Source organism: Schistocerca serialis, unplaced genomic scaffold (genome assembly GCF_023864345.2).
Source record: "Schistocerca serialis cubense isolate TAMUIC-IGC-003099 unplaced genomic scaffold, iqSchSeri2.2 HiC_scaffold_1363, whole genome shotgun sequence".
Taxonomy (NCBI): Eukaryota; Metazoa; Arthropoda; class Insecta; order Orthoptera; family Acrididae; genus Schistocerca; species Schistocerca serialis.
The window spans coordinates 13,062,121-13,072,087 of record NW_026047584.1 but is presented as its reverse complement, the minus strand read 5'-3'; positions in this window follow the sequence as shown (position 1 = coordinate 13,072,087).

Sequence of the window (9,967 nt, the reverse complement as noted above, 5' to 3'; positions counted from 1 at the left end):
TCTGTGTTTCATCGTCAATAAGAAGGTCAGAGGGATACAGATAACCGGAGGTGAAGCATCGGAATGTATAACTAGTGTCACAGGAATGGTTCAAAACATAGACAGTAAGAAGAGTCAGTCTTCTTGTACTTAAGTCGGCATTGTGCCTTTTGTATTTAATTCCGATTCAATTTCTGTGTTTCATCGTCAATAGGATGGTCAGAGGGATACAGTAAACCAGAAGTGAAGCGTCGGAATCTAGAACTTTTGTCACATGAATGGTTCAGAACATAGTCAGTAAGAAGGGTCGGTCATCTTCTACTTAAGTCGGCATTGTGCCTTTTGTATTTAATTCCGATGCAATTTCTGTATTTCATCGTCAATAAGAAGGTCCAAGGGATACAGTAAACCTGAAGTGAAGCATCGGAATCTATAACTAGTGTCACAGGAATGGTTCAAAACATAGACAGTAAGAAGAGTCAGTCTTCTTGTACTTTAGTCGGCATTGTACCCTTTTCAAATTAAGTCCGATGCAATTACTGTGTTTCATCGTCAATACGAAGGTCAGAGGGATGCAATAAACCTGAAATGAAGCATCGGAATCTCTAACTGGTGTCACAGGAATGGTTCAAATAATAGTCAGTAAGACGAGTCAGTCTTCTTGTACTTAAGTCGGTATTGTGCCTTTTGTATTTCATTCCGATGCTATTTCTGTGTTTCATCGTCAATAAGAAGGCCAAAGGGATACAGTAAACCTGAAATGAAGCATCGAAATCTATAACTAGTGTCACAGGAATGGTTCAAACATAGTCAGTAAGATGTGTCAGTCTTCTTGTACTTAAGTCGGCATTGTGACTTTTCTGTTTAATTCCGATGCAATTTCTATGTTTCATCGTCAATAAGAAGGTGAGAGGGATACAGTAAACCTGACGTGAAGCGTCGGAATCTATAACTAGAATCACAGGAATGGTTGATAACATAGTCAGTAAGGACAATCAGTCTTCTTGTACTTATGTCGGCATTGTGCTTTTTCTATTTAATTGCGATGCAATTTCTGTGTTTCATCGCCAATAAGAATGTCCAAGGGATACAGTAAACCTGAAGTGAAGCATCCGAACCTGTAACTAGCGTCACAGGAATGGTTCAAAACATAGACAGTAAGAAGAGTCAGTCTTCTTGTACTTAAGTCGGCATTGTGCCTTTTCTATTTAATTCAGTTGCAATTTCTGTGTTTCATCGTCAATAAGAAGGTCAGAGGGATACAGATAACCAGAGGTGAAGCATCGGAATCTATAACTAGTGTCACAGGAATGGTTCAAAACATAGACAGTAAGAAGAGTCAGTCTTCTTGTACTTAAGTCGGCATTGTGCCTTTTGTATTTAATTCCGATGCAATTTTTGTGTTTCATCGTCAATAAGAAGGTCCAAGGGATTCAGTAAACCTGAAGTGAGGCATCGGAATCTATAACTAGTGTCACAGGAATGGTTCAAAACCTAGTCTGTAGGAAGAGTCAGTCTTCTTGTACTTAAGTCGGCATTGTGCTTTTGTATTTAATTTCGCTGCAATTTCTGTGTTTCATCACCAATAAGAATGTCAGAGGGATACAGTAAAGCTGAAGTGAAACATCGGAATCTAAAACTAGTGTCACAGGAATGGTTCAAAACATAGGCAGTTGGAAGAGTCGGTCTTCTTGTACTTAAGTCGGCATTGTGCCTTTTCTATTTAATTCCGATGCAATATCGGTGTTTCATCGTTAATAAGAAGGTCAGAGGGATACAGTAAACATGAAGTGAAGCATCGGAATCTACAACTAGTATCACTGGAATGGTTCAAATCATAGTCAGTAAGAAGAGTCAGTCTTCTTGTACTTAAGTCGGCATTGTGCCTGTTGTATTTAATTCCGATGCAATTTCTGTGTTTCATCGTCAATAAGAAGATCCAAGGGATACAGTAAACCTGAAGTGAAGCATCGGAATCTATAACTAGTGTCACAGAAATGGATCAAGGTATAGTCAGTATGAAGATCAGTCTTCTTGTACAAAAGTCGGCATTGTGCCTTTTGTATTCAATTCCAATGCAATTTCTGTGTTTCATTGTCAATAAGAAGGTCCAAGGGATACAGTAAACCTGAAGTGAAGCATCGGAATCCATAACTAGTGTCACAGGAATGGTTCAAAACATAGACAGTAGGAAGAGGCAATCTTCTTGTACATAAGTCGGCATTGTGCCTTTTCTATTTAATTCCGATGCAATTGCTGTGTTTCGTCATAAATAAGAAGGTCCAAGGGATACAGTAAACCTGAAGTGAAGCATCGGAACCTGTAACTAGCGTCACAGGAATGGTTCAAAACATAGACAGTAAGAAGAGTCAGTCTTCTTGTACTTAAGTCGGCATTGTGCCTTTTCTATTTAATTCAGTTGCAATTTCTGTGTTTCATCGTCAATAAGAAGGTCAGAGGGATACAGATAACCGGAGGTGAAGCATCGGAATCTATAACTAGTGTCACAGGAATGGTTCAAATCATAGACAGTAAGAAGAGTCAGTCTTCTTGTACTTAAGTCGGCATTGTGCCTTTTGTATTTAATTCCGATGCAATTTTTGTGTTTCATCGTCAATAAATAGGTCCAAGGGATTCAGTAAACCTGAAGTGAGGCATCGGAATCTATAACTAGTGTCACAGGAATGGTTCAAAACCTAGTCTGTAGGAAGAGTCAGTCTTCTTGTACTTAAGTCGGCATTGTGCTTTTGTATTTAATTTCGCTGCTATTTCAGTGTTTCATCGTCAATAAGAAGGTCCAAGGGATACAGTAAACCTGAAGTGAAGCATCGGAATCTATAACTAGTGTCACAGGAATGGTTCAAAACATAGACAGTAAGAAGAGTCAGTCTTCTTGTACTTTAGTCGGCATTGTGCCCTTTTCAAATTAAGTCCGATGCAATTACTGTGTTTCATCGTCAATACGAAGGTCAGAGGGATGCAATTAACCTGAAATGAAGCATCGGAATCTCTAACTGATGTCACAGGAATGGTTCAAATCATAGTCAGTAAGACGAGTCAGTCTTCTTGTACTTAATTCGGTATTGTGCCTTTTGTATTTCATTCCGATGCTATTTCTGTGTTTCATCGTCAATAAGAAGGCCAAAGGGATACAGTAAACCTGAAATGAAGCATCGAAATCTATAACTAGTGTCACAGGAATGGTTCAAACATAGTCAGTAAGATGTGTCAGTCTTCTTGTACTTAAGTCGGCATTGTGACTTTTCTATTTAATTCCGATGCAATTTCTATGTTTCATCGTCAATAAGAAGGTGAGAGGGATACAGTAAACCTGACGTGAAGCGTCGGAATCTATAACTAGAAGCACAGGAATGGTTGATAACATAGTCAGTAAGGACAATCAGTATTCTTGTACTTATGTCGGCATTGTGCTTTTTCTATTTAATTGCGATGCAATTTCTGTGTTTCATCGCCAATAAGAATGTCCAAGGGATACAGTAAACCTGAAGTGAAGCATCGGAACCTGTAACTAGCGTCACAGGAATGGTTCAAAACATAGACAGTAAGAAGAGTCAGTCTTCTTGTACTTAAGTCGGCATTGTGCCTTTTCTATTTAATTCAGTTGCAATTTCTGTGTTTCATCGTCAATAAGAAGGTCAGAGGGATACAGATAACCGGAGGTGAAGCATCGGAATCTATAACTAGTGTCACAGGAATGGTTCAAAACATAGACAGTAAGAAGAGTCAGTCTTCTTGTACTTAAGTCGGCATTGTGCCTTTTGTATTTAATTCCGATGCAATTTTTGTGTTTCATCGTCAATAAGAAGGTCCAAGGGATTCCGTAAACCTGAAGTGAGGCATCGGAATCTATAACTAGTGTCATAGGAATGGTTCAAAACCTAGTCTGTAGGAAGAGTCAGTCTTCTTGTACTTAAGTCGGCATTGTGCTTTTGTATTTAATTTCGCTGCAATTTCTGTGTTTCATCGTCAATAAGAATGTCAGAGGGATACAGTAAAGCTGAAGTGAAACATCGGAATCTAAAACTAGTGTCACAGGAATGGTTCAAAACATAGGCAGTAGGAAGAGTCAGTCATCTTGTACTTAAGTCGGCATTGTGCCTTTTCTATTAAATTCCGATACAATTTCTGTGTTTCATCGTCAATAAGACGGTCCAAGGGATACAGTAAACCTGAAGTGAAGCATCGCATTGTATAACTAGTGTCACAGGAATGGTTCAAAACATAGCCAGTGAGAAGAGTCAGTCTTCTTGTACTTAAGTCGGCATTGTGCCTTTTCTATTTAATTCCGATGCAATTTCTGTGTTTCATCGTCAATAAGAAGGTCCATGGGAAATAGTAAACCTGGAGTGAAGCATCGGACTCTATAACTAGTGTCACAGGAATGGTTCAAAACATAGACAGTATGAAGAGTCAGCCTTTTTTTACTTAAGTCAGCATTGTGTCTTTTCTATTTAATTCCGATGCAGTTTCTGTGTTCCATCGTCAATAAGAGTGTCAGAGGGATACAGTGAACATGAAGTGAAGCATCGGAATCTATAACTAGTGTCACAGGAATGGTTCAAAACATAGTCAGTGAGAAGAGTCTGTCTTCTTGTTCTTAAGTCGGCATTGTGCCTTTTGTATTTAATTCCGATGCAATTTATGTGTTTCGTCGTCAATAAGAAGGTAAAAGGGATACAGTAAACCGGAAGTGAAGCATCGGAATCTATAACTAGTGTCACAGGGATGGTTCAAAACATAGACACTAGGAATAGTCAGTCTTCTTGTACTTAAGTCGCCATTGTGCCTTTTCTATTTAATTCCGATGCAATTTCTGTGTTTCATCGCCAATAAGACGGTCCAAGGGATACAGTAAACCTGAAGTGAAGCATCGGATTTAATAACTAGTGTCACAGGAATGTTTCAAAGCATAGTCAGTGAGAAGAGTCAGACTTCTTGTACTTAAGTCGGCATTGTGCCTTTTCTAATTAATTCCGATGCTGTTTCTGTGTTCCGTCGACAATAAGTGTGTCAGAGGGATGCAGTGAACCTGAAGTGAAGCATCGGAATCTTTAACTAGTGTCACTGGAATGCTTCAAACATAGTCAGTAAGAAGAGTCTGTCTTCTTGTCCTTAAGTCGGCGTTGTGCCTTTTGTATTTAATTCCGGTGCAATTTCTGTGTTTCATCGTCAATACGAAAGTCAGAGGGATACAGTAAACCTGAAGTGAAGCATCGGAATCTATAACAAGTGTCACAGGAATGGTTCAAAACATAGACAGTAGGAAGAGTCAGTCTTCTTGTACTTAAGTCGGCATTGTGCCTTTTGTATTTACTTCCGATGCAATTTCTGAGTTTCATCGTCAATAAGAAGGTCCAAGGGATTCAGTAAACCTGGTGTGAAGAATCGGAATCTATAACTACTGTCACAGGAATGGTTCAAAACATAGACAGTAAGAACAGTCAGTCTTCTTGTACTTAAGTCGGCATTGTGCCTTTTGTTTTTAATTCCGATGCAATTTCTGTGTTTTGTCGTCAATAAGAAGGTCCAAGGGATTCAGTAAACCTGAAGTGAGGCATCGGAATCTATAACTAGTGTCACAGGAATGGTTCAAAACCCAGTCTGTAGGAAGAGTCAGTCTTCTCGTACTTAAGTCGGCATTGTGCTTTTGTATTTAATTTCGCTGCAATTTCTGTGTTTCATCGTCAATAAGAATGTCAGAGGGATACAGTAAAGCTGAAGTGAAGCATCGGAATCTAAAACTAGTGTCACAGGAATGGTTCAAAACATAGGCAGTAGGAAGAGTCAGTCATCATGTACTTAAGTCGGAATTGTGCCTTTTCTATTTAATTCCGATGCAATTTCTGTGTTTCATCGTCAACAAGACGGTCCAAGGGATACAGTAAACCTGAAGTGAAGCATCGGATTGTATAACTAGTGTCACAGGAATGGTTCAAAACATAGCCAGTGAGAAGAGTCAGTCTTCTTGTACTTAAGTCGGCATTGTGCCATTTCTATTTAATTCCGATGCAATTTCTGTGTTTCATCGTCAATTAGAAGGTCCAAGGGAAATAGTAAACCTGGAGTGAAGCATCGGACTCTATAACTAGTGTCACAGGAATGGTTCAAAACATAGACAGTATGAAGAGTCAGTCTTTTTGTACTTAAGTCAGCATTGTGTCTTTTCTATTTAATTCCGATGCAGTTTCTGTGTTCCATCGTCAATAAGAGTGTCAGAGGGATACAGTGAACATGAAGTGAAGCATCTGAATCTATAACTAGTGTCACAGGAATGGTTCAAAACATAGTCAGTGAGAAGAGTCTGTCTTCTTGTCCTTAAGTCGGCATTGTGCCTTTTGTATTTAATTCCGATGCAATTTATGTGTTTCATCGTCAATAAGACGGTAAAAGGGATACAGTAAACCGGAAGTGAAGCATCGGAATCTATAACTAGTGTCACAGGGATGGTTCAAAACATAGTCAGTAACAAGAGTCAGTCTTCTTGTACCTAAGTCGGCATTGTGCCTTTTCGATTTAAATCCGATGCTATTTCGGTGTTTCATCGTCAATAAGAAGGTCCAAGGGATACAGTAAACCTGGTGTGAAGAATCGGAATCTATAACTACTGTCACAGGAATGGTTCAAAACATAGACAGTAAGAACAGTCAGTCTTCTTGTACTTAAGTCGGCATTGTGCCTTTTGTATTTAATTCCGATGCAATTTCTGTGTTTTGTCGTCAATAAGAAGGTCCAAGGGATTCAGTAAACCTGAAGTGAAGCATCGGAATCTCTAACTACTGTCACAGGAATGGTTCGAAACTTAGTCTGTAGGAAGAGTCAGTCTTCTTGTACTTAAGTCGCCATTGTGCCTTTTGTATTTAATTCCAATGCAATTTCAGTGTTTCATCGTCAATAAGAAGGTCAGAGGGATACAGTAAACCTGGTGTGAAGAATCGGAATCTATAACTACTGTCACAGGAATGGTTCAAAACATAGTCAGTAAGAAGAGTCTGTCTTCTTGTCCTTAAGTCGGCATTGTGCCTTTTGTATTTAATTCCGATGCAATTTCTGTGTTTCATCGTCAATAAGAAGGTCAGAGGGATACAGTATACCTGAAGTGAAGCATCGGAATCTATAACTAGTGTCACGGAAATGGTTCAATGCATAGGCAGTAAGAAGATACAATTTCCTGTCCTTAAGTCGGCATTGTGCCTTTTGTATTTAATTCCAATGCAATTTCAGTGTTTCATCGTCAATAAGAAGGTGCAAGGGATACAGTAAACCTGGAGTGAAGCATCAGAACCTATAACTAGTGTATAAAGAATGGTTCAAAACATAGATAGTAAGAAGAATCAGTCTTCCTGCACTTAAGTCGGCATTGTGCCTTTTGTATTTAATTCCGTTGCAATTTCTGTGTTTCATCGTCAATAAGAAGGTCAGAGGGATACACTAAACCTGGAGTGAAGCATCGGAATCTATAACTAGTGGCACAGGAATGGTTCAAAACATAGACAGTAAGAAGAGTCAGTCTTCTTGTACTTAAGTCGGCATTGTCCCTTTTCTATTTAATTCCGAGGCAATTTCAATGTTTCATCGTCAATAAGAAGGTCAGAGGGATACAGTAAACCTGAAGTGAAGCATCTAAATCTATAACTAGTGTCACAGGAACGGTTCAAAACATAGTAACTAATACGAGTCAGTCTTCTTGTCCTTAAGTCGGCGTTGTGCCTTTTGTATTTAATTCCGGTGCAATTTCTGTGTTTCATCGTCAATAAGAAAGTCAGAGGGATACAGTAAACCGAAAGTGAAGCATCGGAATCTATAACTAGTGTCACAGGAATGGTTCAAAACATAGACAGTAAGAACAGTCAGTGTTCTTGTCCTAATTCGGCATTGTGCCTTTTGTATTTAATTCCGGTGCAATTTCTGTGTTTCATCGTCAATACGAAAGTCACAGGGATACAGTAAACCTGAAGTGAAGCATCGGAATCTATAACAAGTGTCACAGGAATGGTTCAAAACATAGACAGTAGGAAGAGTCAGTCTTCTTGTACTTAAGTCGGCATTGTGCCTTTTGTATTTACTTCCGATGCAATTTATGTTTTTCATCGTTAATAAGATGGTCCAAGGGATACAAAACCTGAAGTGAAGCATCGGAATCTATAACTAGTGTCACAGGAATGGTTCAAACATAGTCAGTGAGAAGAGTCAGTCTTCTTGTACTATAGTCGGCATAATGCCTTTTGTATTTAATTCCGATGCAATTTCTGAGTTTCATCGTCAATAAGAAGGTCCAAGGGATACAGTAAACCTGGAACGAAGCATCGGAATCTATAACTAGTGCCACAGGAATGGTTCAAATCATAGACAGTAAGAAGAGTCAGTCTTCTTGTACTTAAGTCGGCATTGTGCCTTTTGTATTTAATTCCGATGCAATTTCTGTGTTTCATCGTCAATAAGAAGGTCAGAGGGATACAGTAAACCTGAAGTGAAGCATCGGAATCTATAACTAGTGTCACAGGGATGGTTCAAAACATAGTCAGTAACAAGAGTCAGTCTTCTTGTACCTAAGTCGGCATTGTGCCTTTTTTTATTTAAATCCGATGCTATTTCGGTGTTTCATCGTCAATAAGAATGTTCAAGGGATACAGTAAACCTGGTGTGAAGAAACGGAATCTATAAGTACTGTCACAGGAATGGTTCAAAACATAGACAGTAAGAACAGTCAGTCTTCTTGTACTTAAGTCTGCATTGTGCCTTTTGTTTTTAATTCCGATGCAATTTCTGTGTTTTGTCGTCAATAAGAAGTTCCAAGGGATTCAGTAAACCTGAAGTGAAGCATCGGAATCTCTAACTAGTGTCATATGGATGGTTCAAAACCTAGTCTGTAGGAAGAGTCAGTCTTCTTGTACATAAGTCGGATTTGTGCCTTTTGAACTTAATTCCGCTGCAATTTCTGTGTTTCATCGTCAATAAGAAGGTCAGAGGGATACAGTAAGGCTGAAGTGAAGCATCGGAATCTAAAACTAGTGTCACAGGAATGGTTCAAAACATAGACAGTAGGAAGAGTCAGTCTTCATGTACTTAAGTCGCCATTGTGCCTTTTTCTATTTAATTCCGATGTAATTTCTATGTTTTATCGTCAATAAGACGGTCCAAGCGATACAGTAAACCTGAAGTGAAGCATCGGATTGTATAACTAGTGTCACAGGAATGGTTCAAAACACAGTCAGTGAGAAGAGTCAGACTTCTTGTACTTAAGTCGGCATTGTGCCTCTTCTATTTAATTCCGATGCTGTTTCTGTGTTCCATCGTCAATAAGATTGTCAGAGGGATACAGTGAACATGAAGTGAAGCATCGGAATCTTTAACTAGTGTCACAGTAATGGTTCAAACATAGTCAGTAAGAAGAGTCTGTCTTCTTATCCTTAAGTCGGCATTGCGCCATTTGTATTTAATTCCGATGCAATTTCAGTGTTTCATCGTCAATAAGAAGGTCCAAGGGATACAGTAAACCTGGAGTGAAGCATCGGAATCTATAACTAGTGTCACAGGAATGGTTCAAAGCATAGACAGTAAGAAGAGTCAGCCTTCTTGTACTTAAGTCGGCATTGTGCCTCTTGTATTTAATTCCGATGCAATATCTGGGTTTCATCGTCAATAAGAAGGTCCAAGGGATACAGTAAACCTGAAGTGAAGCATCGGAATCTATAACTAGTGTCACAGGAATGGTTCAAAACATAGTCAGTAAGAAGAATCAGTCTTCTTGTACTTAAGTCGGCATTGTGCCTTTTGTATTTAATTCCGATGCAATTTCATTGTTTCATCGTTAATAAGAAGGTCCAAGGGAAACAGTAAACCTGAAGTGAATCACAGGAATCTATAACTAGTGTCACAGGAATGGTTCAAAACATAGACAGTAAGAACAGTCAGTCTTCTTGAACTTAAGTCGGCATTGTGCCTTTTGCATTTAATTCCGATGCAATTT